This window comes from Castor canadensis, chromosome 1, assembly GCF_047511655.1.
Source record: "Castor canadensis chromosome 1, mCasCan1.hap1v2, whole genome shotgun sequence".
Taxonomy (NCBI): Eukaryota; Metazoa; Chordata; class Mammalia; order Rodentia; family Castoridae; genus Castor; species Castor canadensis.
This window is the reverse complement of record NC_133386.1, coordinates 92914932-92930648: the sequence shown is the minus strand read 5'-3', so window position 1 is coordinate 92930648 and position 15717 is coordinate 92914932. Positions and strand designations below refer to the sequence as shown.

The 15717-nt window shown below is 35.0% G+C and overlaps 1 long non-coding RNA gene across 1 annotated transcript in view; it reads right to left on the bottom strand.

Moving 5' to 3' along the window:
• Positions 1 to 8474: 8474 nt before the first annotated feature.
• Positions 8475 to 15717, bottom strand: part of LOC141424920 (uncharacterized) — an 89434-nt gene continuing 82191 nt past the window's right edge. The window contains exon 5 of the long non-coding RNA XR_012449871.1: positions 8475 to 8899. This is a non-coding gene — a long non-coding RNA (uncharacterized lncRNA). The remainder of the gene's footprint in view (positions 8900 to 15717) is intronic.

Below are 15717 nucleotides of genomic sequence, written 5' to 3'. Positions count from 1 at the left end.
GTCAGTCTTCTGACTGAGGGGTCCTGTCTTGTTAGGCCTCCTTTGGGGAATGACCAGAAACAAGCAGTGGAAAGGGTCTACTTGGTCTCCCCTTTCTATCCTAGCTCTGAATCCAAAGTCTCTTGATTCACTTTTTCCAGAAAATATAACATGTTTTATCAAATCAGTAAGTTTCAGCCTCCACTTGTACATTTTGAAACTTTTGGAGGGATGCATTTAGGATATTTTGGCTTTTAAAAGAAAATTCAGTGAGGTATTTATCTTACCAATTATGGAATTATATTGTTGGGTGGCTTCTGTTTTTCTATTGTTCTCTTTAAAAAATCTTATTTTAAGACGAGCTAATTAATTTTAAATTGCAAAGTATTTGCAATCACCTTAATCAGATTACCCATTCTTGAATGACTTTGATATTTAAGTGCAACAATTACCTACCCGTGAACCTTGCTCAAAGAAAAAAAGGAAAACAAAAAACAGCATGTATAGGAAACCCTGAAAGCAACAGCAGTAAAAATCATTAAAGACATTACCATGCTTTATATTTCTTGGTCAAATCCTATAGTGTGGATAAAACAGAGTAACAGAAAATATAAAATACTTCCATCGAACAAATCTATTTTAATTTCATAGTACACGCTGGGTTTTTGTCCTAATTTAATTTTTGATATAAAATGAAAAACATTTTAAAGTATTTCTTCCAATGTACAAGTTTGATTTTGGCTTGGCAAGGCAGATTTATTTCTTAAGAATCTTGCATACAGAGTTTGTCTTATTGTTTATCTTTGGGATATAGAGATGCTGGATTCACCAGCAAAACATCACAAAAACCTTCTAGGACAATGATAGAAGGAGAGATGATTCTTTGAGCTCTCATGAAAAGCAATAAATAGTGTAAAGTACTTTTCAGAAGCTTCAAATATGAATCAATTATTTTCTCAGAGAGTATTATGGAGTATTATGTATTTAAGTAAAGTAATCATCAGGGCAGACATCACAGTCCACACATTTCATTTTCTTACCTCAAGATGGAAAAGGTACCCCTAAAATCCAGGTGATGGGTGGATAATTACTCATATTCACTTACCACCTTTTTATCTGAGCTTAGGTTCATCCGAGTGCAAGAGATCACTAGGTATAAAATGAACACTGGTTTATGTGTTCAAGGTACCTTCAAGGTTTAGTCATCCCAGTAATAAGTTGTTCTTCCCAGTAACCCACAATTCCTGGAGGAGCAGTGTAAGCTGGACCGGAAAGGAGCAGCTAACCCAGACACAGATACTTTGCAGATAAGCAGTTATCTGCTAAATGGCCAGATATGAAAGTTCTACTCAAACTGGGGCAAATGAAACCAACTTGGTTCTCTCTTGGGAACCTAAAATGGGTAAACAAAACATATTTTAAAAGTTAATTTTACCTTTTTCCTTTTTATTTTAAGTATAGCTACTAGAAAACTTAAAATTCTCATATTCATCCACAAAAGAGATCCTATGATTTATGAGTAGATAGTATTTATTTCAATAGAGAAGAGAAGGCATAATCAATGATTGATTATTGAACAGTTTAATAATAATCCAAAAATTACTCTACCACAGATGATTCAGTGAATGATGCCAGTATATTCCTATCCCCAGGATATTACACATAAAATAATTAAATGTTAATATGATGATCTATTTCAAGACAATGCTCAATGGAACCACAGAGAAAGACATAAAGCATCAAACAGTGATCCCTGGTTGGACCCCAAACTGGGGCTAACAGCTCTCTAAATTTTTATACTACCTTAGAAAAGCAGTTGCAGGACCAAAACAGAATGTAGAAAAACAAGACACAGAATGCAGATTGGGTGAGGGAGTCATAATTGTCACATAGCATAGCCAATCCTTTGCTTAGAGTTAAATGCATAAGCAAAAGTTAGGGCTGTAATATACATCCAGAAATGAATGGCCCAACATAGCCAATTGAGTGACTATAAAATGGACAAGCAGAGAGATTATTTTAGCCACACTGTTTAAGCATCACCACTAATTACTTAGTGAGGAGAATATGGAGACAAGTAGCTAAAACCAATCTATATTCAGAGAAGATTATTACATGTACATAATACATAGAATATATTTCATAAAGTAATCCTTAAAATAGTGTTCAACTAGTCTCAAAATATTGATTGACTTCATGTGTTTTCCAGATAAACAGTACTTTGGGTATTATTGACATGGTACACCTTTTACCATTCTTTTGTCAAGATTTGGTACACAGAAAGGAGAAAATCAGTAATCATCCACCTCTAAGAGAACTCTGTTTTGGGGAGTTTCATTTCACAGGACAGTGTCAGTATTTCACTGGAACATGTTGTTAGCTTTTTCAGACATGTCTCATTCATGGGAGAAATTAAGGAACATAAATATCTAGAATTAAATGTAATGGAAAGTAGATAAGATGTGTATTATGAAAAGTATAATGGTTTACTTGAAAATATACAAGAGAATGTGAATTGATGGAGTGGCATACCCACTGCTTACCAGAAGAATAGAATGTTCTCACAGTAGAGCACTGCTGAAAGGGTAAAGGGATCAACCCCTTTTTTGTTCAAATTTTTATTAGCATCTATTAGTTGTACAGGGGTCACATTTCCATACATGCTCACAATACACCTTCGTTAGATTTATCCTCTCCATCATTCTCCCTCCATCATCCCCGACACCTTACTTAAAAATTTCAACACATTTCATTTTTCTATTGTCATACAAGTATATGAAGTACATTGATCATATTCACCCTTCTTTTCCTCTCCATTCACCCTTCCCCTTCCCATTAGTACCCACACCCTAACACAACATGTTTTACATGCCTATCCTTCATATTTTAAGTATATATTCATTGTACAAAGAGGTTTAGCCATGGTAGTTCACTCATGAATATATTGTACTTCAATCTGATTAACCCCCCATTACTCCTCTTTTTCCATCCTTACTACTCTCTAATAATCAACAGCTTTCAGTGAGTTTCATTATGCTATCCTTCCTACACAGATAAAATGAATGTATTTTAATATTATTCACTATTATTCTCTTTACCTCTCCTTCCTTTTCCTAATCCCTTCAAACAGTCCCACTATTACAAATACATTCTATATAGAGAGAGATCATGTTTGTGTGTGTGTATATGTTTATCTTTTGGGTCTGTCTTCCACATATGACAAAAAGCATGCTACCTTTGACTTTCTGACCTGGCTCATTTTCTTAACATGATGATCTCCAGTTCCATCTCTTTACCTGCAAACAACATAATTTCACTCTGCTTTATGTCTGAATAATACTCAATTGTGTATATATATGGCATTTTCTTAATCCATTTATCAGTTGTAGGGCATCTGGGCATTTCCATAGCTTGACTATTGTGAATAGTGCTGTTATAAACATGAATGTGCATGTGTCTCTATTGTATTCTGGATTGCATTCCTTTGGATATATACCCAGTTATGGTATTGGTAGATTGTATTGGAGTTCTATTTTTATTTTTTTAAGGAATCTTCATACTGTTTTCCATATGGTTGTACTAATTTATATTCCCACCAATAGTACCAATAGGGTTCCTTTTTCCTCATTAACTTTTGTTGTTTATCCTCTTGACCATTGCCATTCTGACTGGGGTGAGGTAAATCTCAATGCTGTTTTGATTTGCATTTCCTTCATGGCCAGAGATGTTGAGCATTTCTTCATGTATTTATTTGCCATTTGTACTTCTTTCTTTGAAAATTGTCTGTTCAATTAAGTTTCCAATTTCTTCATTGGATTGCTCATTCTTTGAGAGTTCAACTTTGTGTGCTCTCTGGATATTCTTGTTATTAATCTCTTGTCAGATGTATAGATAGAAAAAAATTTTCTCCCATTCTGTAGTCTGCCTTCATTCTAATGATGTTTACTTTGATGTAAAGAAGTGTTCAGTTTGATGCAATCCTATTTGTCAATCCTGTCTTTTGTTTGCTAAGCTGTTTGAGTTCTATTCAGGAAGTTATTGCCTATGCCTATATGTTCCAGTGTTTTCCCTATTCTTTCTTGTAGCAGTTTCGAAGTTTTCAGTCTTACATTGGGAACTTTGATCCACTTTTGACTTGGTATTAGTACAGGGTGAGAGACAAGGGTCTACTTTCAGTCTTGTACATGTGATATCCAGTTTTCCTAACATTATTTGTTGAAGGAGTTGTCTTTTAAGCAGAGAATTCGATTAATCAGCCAAAGACAATAAAAAAAAAAAACCCCACCAGGAAAACACGAATGGAATATGCAAGACCTCTGGGACACCATCAAAAGACCAAACTTATGTATCATGGATATAGAAAAAGTAGAGCTAAAGGTATAGATAACTTATTTAATAACATAATAGCAGAAAGTTTCTCCAATCTTGAGAAAGGAAGAGACATCCAGGCATAAGAGGCTTTCAGAATACCAAACAGGCAAGATCAGAAAGAAACACTCCTAGACATATTATAATTAAAACACAAAATATATAGAAGAAAGAAAGAAAGAACTCTGAAATCTGCAAAAGAGAAGCAACAGGTCACATATAAAGGCAAACTCATCAGAATAAGAACAAATGTCTCAACACAAACCCTAAAACGCAAGGAGGTAGTGGAACAATGTATTTCAAACTCAGAAGGAAAATGCCTATCAACCTGGACTAGTTTACCCAGCAGAAATATCCTTCATAGTTGAAGGAGAAATAAAATCTCTCCACAAGAAGCCCAAACTAAAGGAACTCATGACCACCAAATTAGTACTACAGAAAATACATAAAGGAATCCTACACAGAGAAGAAGATAGACACAACCAGAAAAATGCAAGGAAAAAAAACCCCACCAATCAAGTAGATTAACAAGGAACAGAGGAAAAGTGAACCTCAGAAAACAACAAAATGCCTAGAGATACTATATACCTTTCTTTTTTTTTAATTTTTTTTTCTTTTATTATTCATATGTGCATACAAGGCTTGGGTCATTTCTCCCCCCTGCCCCCACCCCCTCCCTTACCACCCACTCCGCCCCCACCCTCTCCCTCCCACCCCCTCAATACCCAGCAGAAACTATTTTGCCCTTATTTCTAATTTTGTTGGAGAGAGAGTATAAGCAATAATAGGAAGGAACAAGAGTTTTTGCTGGTTGAGATAAGGATAGCTATACAGGGCATTGACTCACATTGATTTCCTTCTAGGTTAATTCTTTTTGATCTAACCTTTTCTCTAGTTCCTGTTCCCCTTTTCCTATTGGCCTCAGTTGCTTTTAAGGTATCTGCTTTAGTTTCTCTGCGTTAAGGGCAACAAATGCTAGCTAATTTTTTAGGTGTCTTACCTATCCTCACACCTCCCTTGTGTGCTTTCGCTTTTATCATGTGCTCATAGTCCAATCCCATTGTTGTGTTTGCCCTTGATCTAATGTCCACATATGAGGGAGAACATATGATTTTTGGTCTTTTGGGCCAGGCTAACCTCACTCAGAATGATGTTCTCCAATTCCATCCATTTACTGGCAAATGATAACATTTCGTTCTTCTTCATGGCTGCATAAAATACTGAATGTGAATGACCTCAATTCCCCAGTCAACAGACAGAGAATGTGAATTAGATGAAAAAGCAAGACCCAATCATTTGTTGCTTACAAGATATACATCTCAATGACAAAGACAAACACTGGCTTAGAATGAAAGGGTGGGAAAAGATCTTTCCAAAAAATAGGCCCAGAAAGCAGGCAGTAGTTATATTCATATCTGATAAAGCAGACTTCAGGCAAAAATTCATCAGAAGAGGCAATAAAGGTCACTAAATATTAATAAATGGGACGGTCACAAAAAAAAAAAACTAACAAGATAGCATTTGATGTCCTCAAAGCAAAGGAACTAATGCAGAAACTTTAAAGCAACAGAGGCCAATAGGAGAAGGGGACCAGGAACTAGAGAAAAGGTTAGTTCGAGAAGAATTAATTTAGAATGTAACATGCATGTACAGGAAAGCAATGCGAGTCAACTCCCTGTATAGCTATCCTTATCTCAACTAGCAAAAACCCTTGGTCCTTCCTATTATTGCTTATACTCTCTCTTCAACAAAATTAGAGATAAGGGCAAAATAGTTTCTGCCTGGTAGCAAGGGTGTAGTGGGGGAATGGGAGGAGGTGGGGGAAGGGGGGAGAAATGGCCCAAACATTGTGTACACATATGAATAAAAGGAATTAAAAAAAAAAGAGGAAATAACAATGTGCCAAATATTGGTGTACCCAACTACATTAAAACTCACCACTGGATTCAAAAGCACAGATAGACTCCAACAAAGTAATGCTGGGAGAGTTTAATACTCCACTCTCACCAATACATAGGTATCCAGACCAAAAAAACCAAACAAATGAACAAACAAAAACAAAAAAACCCTCAGAATGAATTGACACTACAGACCAAATGGACTTAACAGGCATCTACAGAATATATTATCCAGCTACTCCATAATACACATTCTTCTCAGTAGCCCATGGAAATTTCACCAAAATAGACATGAAGCAAGTCTTAGCAAATGTAAGGAAGTTGAAATAACTCCCTGTATTCTATCAGACCACAATGAAATAAAAATAGAACTCAAAAGCAAAAGAAACTCCAGAAAATATTCAAACACATGGGGATTGAACAACACATTGTTGGATGACCAGTGGGTCATCAAAGAAATAAGAGGAAAAATTGAAAAGTTCCTAGAATCTAATAAAAAGGAAAACACAACCTACTAGAGCCATTGGGATATTACAGAGGCAGTGCTGGTAACAAAATTTATAGCTTTACATTTAAAAAAAACAGAGAGATCACAAATAACCTAATGATACACCTTAAACTTTTAGAAAAACAAGAACATACTAAACCCAAATCTATCAGAGGGTAAAAAATAAGAAGGGCCAAAATCAATGAACTAGGGATAAAAAAAAAACTATACAAAGAATTAAGGAAATAAAAAGTTAGTTCTTTGGAAGATAATAAGATTGAAAAACCTTTAGCCAATCTGACTGAAGGAGGAAGGAAAAGACTCAAATTAATAAAATTACAAATCCCAGAACCTGATGGGTTTACTGCTAGATTTTGCCAGACCTTTAATGAATAACTAATACCAGTACTTAAACTTTTCAACAAAATAGAAAGGGAAGGAAACTTACCAAACTCATTCTATGAAGCCGGTATCATACTCATTCCAAAAAGGAAAAGGACACACACACAAAAAAGAGAATTCTAGGCCAATCTCTTTAATGTACATAGATGCAAAAATTTTCAATAAGATATTTCTAAACCAAATTCACAACCAAAACATCATACACTAGGATCAAGTCAGTTTCATTCCAGGAAAGCAAGGGCAGCTCAACATATGAAAGTCAATAAATGTAATTATTTGTATTTTTAAATTCCAATAATTTTGTGTTTGCAACTCTTCAAGATGATTTTAATGTTCTCTGAAAAAAGTTAATGTAAAACTAGATCTAAGCATGGTGGTTCACATATGTAAACCCAGCCTTGAGGGAGGCTGAGGCAGGATTGCAAGTTCAAAGCCAGCCTGGTCTACCTAATGAGATACCTACCTTTTTCTTTTCTTTCTTTCTTTTTTTTTCCACAGTACTGGGGATTGAACTCAGGGCCTTCACCTTGAGCCACAACACCAGCCCTATTTTTGTGAAGGGGTTTTCAAGATAGGGTCTCAGGAACTATTTGCCTAGGTTGGCTTCTAACTGTGATCCTCATGATCTCTGTCTCCTGAGTAGCTAGCATTACAGGCATGAGCTACCAGTTCTCTATCTTAAAAAATAAATAAATGAAGTTTCAAATGGAAGGTGTACATACTGCACAGTAGTCAGACACCAGTAAAAGGACCCGTTACCTTCCCAGATTGCTTACTGATGAAATGGAGGAGATTCATCACAGGAGACACCCTACTCAAACCTCTCAGCTGGGGAGAGCAGAAAACTCTGCATTTTTTAGATTTCCAAAGCCTAAAAAGCTTCCCATCTCCACCGTCAAGGGAGCAACCACCTGAGAATCACTGTCAATTACAGTGTGAAATTCAGTGGCTCTGAACTCTAGTAAGTTGAGAGAAACCAGTTGTTGGTGAATAGGAGCCTGGGAGTCAGGAGGATCAATCAGAGTCCCTTGCACCTTCCCTGTCAGTACAAACTCTCTTGACTTGGCTGCTTTGTGCACTTCCAGAGAGCCAGAAAGTTTGATGAAGAGCATACACATCTTGGGAATTTCCCATGCTAAATCAATACACAGAGTGTGCCTCTCTTGCTACCATCTGGGGGCCCTCAGCCTCAGCTTGTGGGAACAGTTTTAGGCAGATCCTTCAGCAGCACTATAGAATTCATCACCAGCATGGAAACCAGGGTAGGACTCAGCCTACAAGAATTTTCTGGTGTAATTGGTTCTGTAAGCTGCCCACCCAAAAAGGTGCTTTCAAGATAAGTTTTGTGGGGCGGGGGTGGGAGAATCCATCATTTTTTTGTAAGCAAGGAAGAAACACTGACTGGAGGGGTTTTGTTGTTATTCTTTCTTTTGCTTACCATTATTCTGTTATTTTTGCTACCTTTATCCCATATGTTTTGTCACTCTTTCATATCTAGCTTCTCTTCTCTTTTTTCCTTTCTCCATCCTGACTCTTTTTTATTACTTAATAATTAGTACCTCTATCTTTAACAGTTTTTACACTTCTAGTTTCTTTCTTCTCTAACCATATTTGGTGTATAGTTGATGTTACCATTTGTCTTGTCCTATATTTAAATATCTGATGTGTGGTTCAAATGTTGTTTTTCTTACTGCTGTCTGCTTTCCCTTGTTTGAGTGGAAGTAGGGATCTTGTCCACAAGAGAGGAGTCTCCACTAAGCAGAATCTGAAAAACAAAAACAAACAGAAAACTGAAAGAAACATCCAGCTCAGCAGACACAAAAATCACAACATAGAAGCAGGAATATGAAAAAACAAGACAATATGTACAACACTTCTAAAAGCTTCATGATCCCTCAATAACAGAGGGAAATCACAGAAAAAGAATTCAAAAGTCTACTTTTAAAAATGATCAGTGGCCTCAAGGAGGTTTCAAACAGTCTAATGAGTAAGGAAGTCAACTCAAGACCTAGATGAGAAAGTCAGCACACAGAAGAGAAATTCAGCAAGGATATTGAAATTCAAAAAAGAGAAAACCAAATGGAAATGAAAAATTCAACAAATCAAAAACACAGTAGAAAGAAAAATATCAATCATAGACTAGATTAATCATAAGAAAGAATGTTGGGGATTGAAGACAAAGCTGATAAAATACTTCATTCAGGCAGCAATAAAAAAAAATTAACCAGTAGAGCCCAACATTCAAGAACTGTGGGACATGAGTAAGAGACCAAACCTAAGAATCTATAGGGTTGAAGAATGAACTGAGATACAAACTAAAGGCATAGAAAACTTATTCAAAAATTACAGCAGAAAATTTCCCAAATCCAGGGAAAGATACGTATCTTGAAGTACCAGATGATTTGAGAACCAACCCAAAATAGACATAGCCAGAAAAGAAACTCTTTACCGCACATTACAGCTAAAATACCAAGGCTATAGGACAAAGAAAGAATATTGAAAGTTGAAAGAGATAAATACCAACTTGCCTACAAAGGTAAACCCATCAGAATAACATTCAGCTCAGGAATAAAAAAATTCAAGATAGGAATAGAGAAATAAATGATAATTAAGAAATAATCAAGCATTATTAACTAGGTAAACCAGCAAATGCCCAAAATGAATATGGGAGAAAGAAAAGAACAAGGCTCCACCAAAAAAAGGAAAAACTTCTTAGATCTGATAAACACTTTCAACAAAGTGGCAGGATATGAAATCATCATACAAAAATCAGTAGCTTTTTATATACCAATAATGAACAGGCTGAGAAAAATTAAGAAAATAATTCTATTCATAATAGGCTAAAATAATAAAATGCCTAGGAATAAACCTAACTGAGAAATGAAAGACCTCAACAATGAAAGCTATAAAACACCAAAGAAAGAAACTGAAGAGGACACTAGAAGATGGAAAGATCTCCCATGTTCTTGGATGAGCAGAATTATTATGAATTAATATTGTGAACATGACTATATTACTGAAAGCAATTTAAGATTCAATACAATTCCCATAAATATTCCAATGACATTCCTCAGAAAAATGCAAAACTAAACCTAAAATTCAAATAGAAGCACAAAAGACAAAGGAATTCTTTGCAATAAAGACCAATGGTGGAGGAATCAAAATAATTGACTTCAAATTATACTCGAGTCATACTAACAAAAACTGCATGATTCTGGCACAAAACCAGAAATGTGGACCATGGAATAAAATGGAGGACCCAGCAATAATCCCACATAGCTACAGCCTTCTGATTCTGGACAAAGATGCCAAAAACATATGTTGGAGGAAAGACAGCCTCTTCAACAAATAGTGTTGGGTAAACTGGTTATCCACTTGTAGAAAACAGAAACAAGATCTCTATATCTCATTTTGTACAAAAATCAATTCAAATGGATCAAAGGCCTTAATATAAGACCTGAACATTTGAAACTACCTGAGAAAACACAGGAGAAACCATTGAAAATACAGACATAGGAAAAGAACTTTTAAATGGGATTCCATGAGTGGAGTTCATGAACTAAGAGCAAGAATTGACAAATGGGATCAAATGGAAAAGTTTTTGCACAGCAAAGAAAACAACCACCAGATGGAATGGGAGAAAAACTTTGCCAACTATTCATCTGACAAGAGATTAATATGTAGAATATATGAAGATCTCAAACAATTAAACACCAATATCAAAAAAATTAAACAATTATTCCTTTGCTTTTTAATCTTATCAATAAATACGCAAATGAATTGAACAGACAATTGTAAAAAATAAAGAAGTAAAAACGGCCAATAAATACATCAAAAACATTCAACATCTTTAGCCATCAAGGAGATACAAATCAAAGCTACATTGAGATTCTATCTCACCATAAGCAGAATGGCAATTTTCAAGGAAGCAAACAACAACAAATGCTGGTGAGAATATTGGGCAGGAGGAGGGTAAAGAACCCTAGACACTAATTGATGGGAATGTAAATTAGTGTAGCCACTATGGGAGTAAGTATGAAGACTCCTCTGAAAACTAGTAATAGAACTATCATATGACCCTGCTATACCATAATTCCAAGGCATATATCCAAATAAATTAAAATAAATGGATAAAGAAATTATTATTTGCACACACAATGGATTATTTTTTAGCCATAAAGAAGAATAAAAGTATCATTTACAGGAAAATGGATGGAACTAGAAATCATAATGTAGAATGAAATAAGCCACACTCAGAAAGACAAATGCCATGTTTTCTCTCATATGCAGAATATAGACCTAAAAATAAACAGTGAAACATGAAGGTACTGAAGAGACTACTTCCTATTTGGAATTAAAGACAACAAAGGGTGATATATGCATGTAAAAAATGTCATAATGGAAGTCATTATTTAGTAAAAATAAAGATTAAATTAATAAAATAAAAATAAAGATAAGTTTTTTAAATGAGTGTTACAATATAGTTTACAATAATTAAAATACTGACACATGAGCAAAAATATCCTAGAAAAATATCTTATTTATATAGCATTTTTAAAAGCATTTAAAACATTAAATTAGGCAAGAAAAGAGAGGTTTGTTTTCTAAATGGATTACAAACAATTTGTTATTGATTTGGGAATAAAATCTGTTTATGTTATCTCACACCACATCAGAATAAATACAGATGAATTAAGGACTTAATTATTAACATTTTCCCCCTCCATTAGAGTTATCAAGAGTTATTACTTATGAAATATCTGGGAGAGGAAGGACACTCAGGGTTTAAAATATAAATGTGAAATTAGAATGGAAAATGACAACACATAAGTGTCTATGTCCAAACACCTACTTTTGTGTAGTTTAAAAACCACATTTCATCTGGAGGGCTCAGACTTACAGGTGCTCACATTGGTGAATGAGATTTAAGTCCCTAAGTCCCCTCTCTTTAGGGTACAGAGTGAACACATTTATTTATAGGTGACCCTGATAAAGGGTCAGTATCTTTCATTCACAAAGTGCTACTAAAATGACCATAGGATTCAGAAACAAGCAGGGAAAGAATTTACAGAAGGGCAAATGCAATGGGTAAATACCATAGGGAAGTATGTTCAACTATACCATTTAAAATTATTTTTTCTCATAAAAATGCTGAAATATTTTTCACCTATCATTATCTATATGATTTTTATGCTTAATTCTTTTTAAAATCTATTAGTTTTATTTTTAAGTGATACATAACTTTACATATTTATGAGGTAAAATGAGGGAATTGGATATATCTGAAGTTGGGAAACTTTAAATCATAACAGTTTTTTTAGTGTGCAGTAATGGAACCAGGCTGCCCTACTGGATATTATCATAATTGAATTTTTATTTTCAATATATAAATGGATACCATTCATTTGGAACATTGTATGTGTGTGCTGATGAAAATACTAAACTGTTCATGTTTTTTAACTTGGTTTATTTCTTCACCAAAGATTATTACACTATCATTTAAATTATCATAGTAAACTATTTTAATAACATGAAAAATGCTTGTCCTAAAGAATAAAAATTTAGGTTGTAATTCTGCTCAGCATGCCATGAACTATAAAACACTAAGACTAGAAGGAAATATATCAGAGTGTTTTCAGAATTGAAGCGGTGTGATTATGAGGAATTTTTTTACTTTTATTATTCCTCAGGTTTTCACTTATGGTTCTTACGAGTTTTGGAACTAGATTTTTTTTTTTTAACTTTCCTTTATTGTTGTGCTGGGCGTGGGTGCACTGTGGTATTTACAAAGGTTCTTACAATGTATCAAATATATCTATCTTGAATTCACCTCCTCCACTGCTCTCCTTCATCCTCCCTACCTCCACAATTCCTGGAACAGTTCCAACAGTTACCATGATTGCATTTACATACAGGTGTGCACATTATTTGCACTGTATTCATCCTCCTATCATCCTACCCTGTCCCGGCCACCTCTTCCCTCCCATCGTGCCAACCCCCCCTCTCCTCCCAGAACCTGCTCCGCCCTCCTGTTCTTCAATTTTATAGAAGAAAAAATCAGAAAAGATAAAAAGAGAAACATGATTTTTTGCTTGTTTGAGATAAAGATAGCTGCACAGGGAGATTCCTTTTGTTGTTGCCATGCATATATATATATATATATATACACACACACATATATATATATACACATATATATGTATATATACACATATATATATATATACACATATATATGTGTATATATATACACATTACAAATCAAGTTGGTTCATCTCTTCTAGGCCTTTTCACGGCTTCTCGTTAGGGTGGACTCACAGCCCATAATATTGCTGCATTTGTTTTTGGTCTATAATCCGCATATGAAGGAGAACATGTGGCTTTTGGATTTCTGTGTCTAACTTCACTTAAGATGATGTTCTCTAGTTCCATCCATTTATCTGAAAATGACAAAAGTTCATTCTTCTTTGTGGCTCAATAAAATTCCATTGTGTATAGATGCCACATTTTCTTAATCTATTCATCAGTAGTGGAGCATCTTGGCTGTTTCCATAGCTCAGCTATTGTGAATAGTGCTGCAATAAACATGGGTGTGCAGATGCCTTTGGTGTAACGTGACTCACATATCACTTACTAGGAGTGGTATTGCTGGATCATATGACAGTTCTATCTTTAGTTTTTAAGGAGTCTCCATACAGTTTTCAATATTATCTGAGGGTTTCTTTTTCCCTCACATCCTTGCCAACATTTGTTGTTGTTGGTGTTCTTGATGATAGCTATTCTAACTGGAGTAAGGTGGAATCTTAGTGTGGTTTTGATTTGCATTTCCTTTATGACCAGGGATGGTGAACATTTTCTCTTGTGGTTTTTAGTCATTTGGTCTTCTTCCTTTGAAGGAGGCCCTGTTCAGTTCATTTGCCCATTTCTTTACTGGGTCATTGATTTTTTGGGAGTTTAATTTTTGAGTTCCCTCTATATTCTGGTTATCAATCTCCTGTTTGATGTACAGTGGCAAACATTTTCACCCATTGTATGGGTGACCTTTTCAATTTAGAGACCATTTCTTTTCTTGTGCAGAAGCTTTTTAATTTCATGTGGTTCCATTGTCAATCCTTTTCTTAGTTGCTGAGCCAGTTGAGTTCTACTGAAGAAGTCCTTGCCTATGCCTATTGATTCCAGTGAATTCCCTGCTCTTTTCTGCACTAGCTTCAAGGTTTCAGGTCTGATGTTAAGGTCCACTTTGAGTTGATACTTGTGCAGAGTGAAAGGGATCTGGTTTCAGTTTTCTGCAGGCAGATATCCAGTTTTCTCAGCAACATTTGTTGAAGAGGCTGTCTTTTCTCTATCATAAGTTTTTGGCACCTTTGCCAAAAATAATGAGGGCATAGCTGTGTGGATTCATATCTAGGTCCTCTGTTCTGTTCCACTGGTCTTCATATCTGTTTTTGTGCCAGTACCATGTTGTTTTTATTGCAATGGCTCTGTAATATAGTTTGAAGTCAGTTATTGTGAAATCTTCAGCGTTGCTCTTTTTACTCAGTTATTGCCTTGGCTATTTGCAGTCTTTTGTGTTTTCAAATGAACTTTAGGATAGATTTTTCAATCTCTGTGGTGAATGTCATTGAGATTTTTATGGGAATTGCTTTGAACATGTGGGTTGCTTTTGATAGTATAGCCATTTTTACTATGTTGATTCAGACAATCCATGAGCAGGGAGATCTTTCCATCTTCTGTAGCATTCTTTGATTTCTTTCTTCAGTGGTTTGTAGTTCTCCTTGTAGAGGTCATTCACATCATTTGTTAAGTTTATTGATAGGTATTCAATTGCTTTTGAGGCTATTGTAAATGTAATTGTTTTCCTATATTCTTTCTCAATCTGTTCATTATTGGTGTATAGAAAAGCTACTAATTTTTGTAAATAGATTTTGTATCCTGCTACTTTGCTGAAGCTGTTTATAGTGTTTAGAATGTTTTGGGTGGAGTTTTTGGGGTCTTTTATGTTAGCCATCATGTCATCTGCAAATAAGGATAGTTTGACTTCTTCCTTTCCTACTTCCTATTCCTTTTATTTCTTCTTCCTAGCTGTAGTTAAGAATTCCAAGACTACATTGAATAGGAGTGGGGAAAGTGGGAACCCTTGTCTTGTTCGTGACCTTAGGGGAAATGGTTTTGGTTTATTCCCATTAAGTATGATGTTGGCTATGAATTTGTCATATATAGCTTTTATTATGTTGAGGTACATCCCTTCTATTCCTAGTTTTGTCACAGATTTTATCATGAAAGGGTGTTAAAGTTTATAGAGGGCTTTTTCTTCATCTATTGAGATGATCAAGTGGTTTTTGTCTTTGCTGTTAATGTGCTGTGTTGCATTTAATGATTTGTATATGTTGAACCAACCCTGCATCCCTGGGATGAAGCCAACTTGGTCATGGTATATGATCTTTCTTATATGCTGCTAAATTTGGCTTGCTATTATTTTATTGAGGATTTTGCATCTATGTTCATTGAAGAGATTGGTCTATAATTTTCATTTTTTGTTGTGCCCTTGTTCAGTTTCAGGATGAGTGTAACTGGTTTCATAAA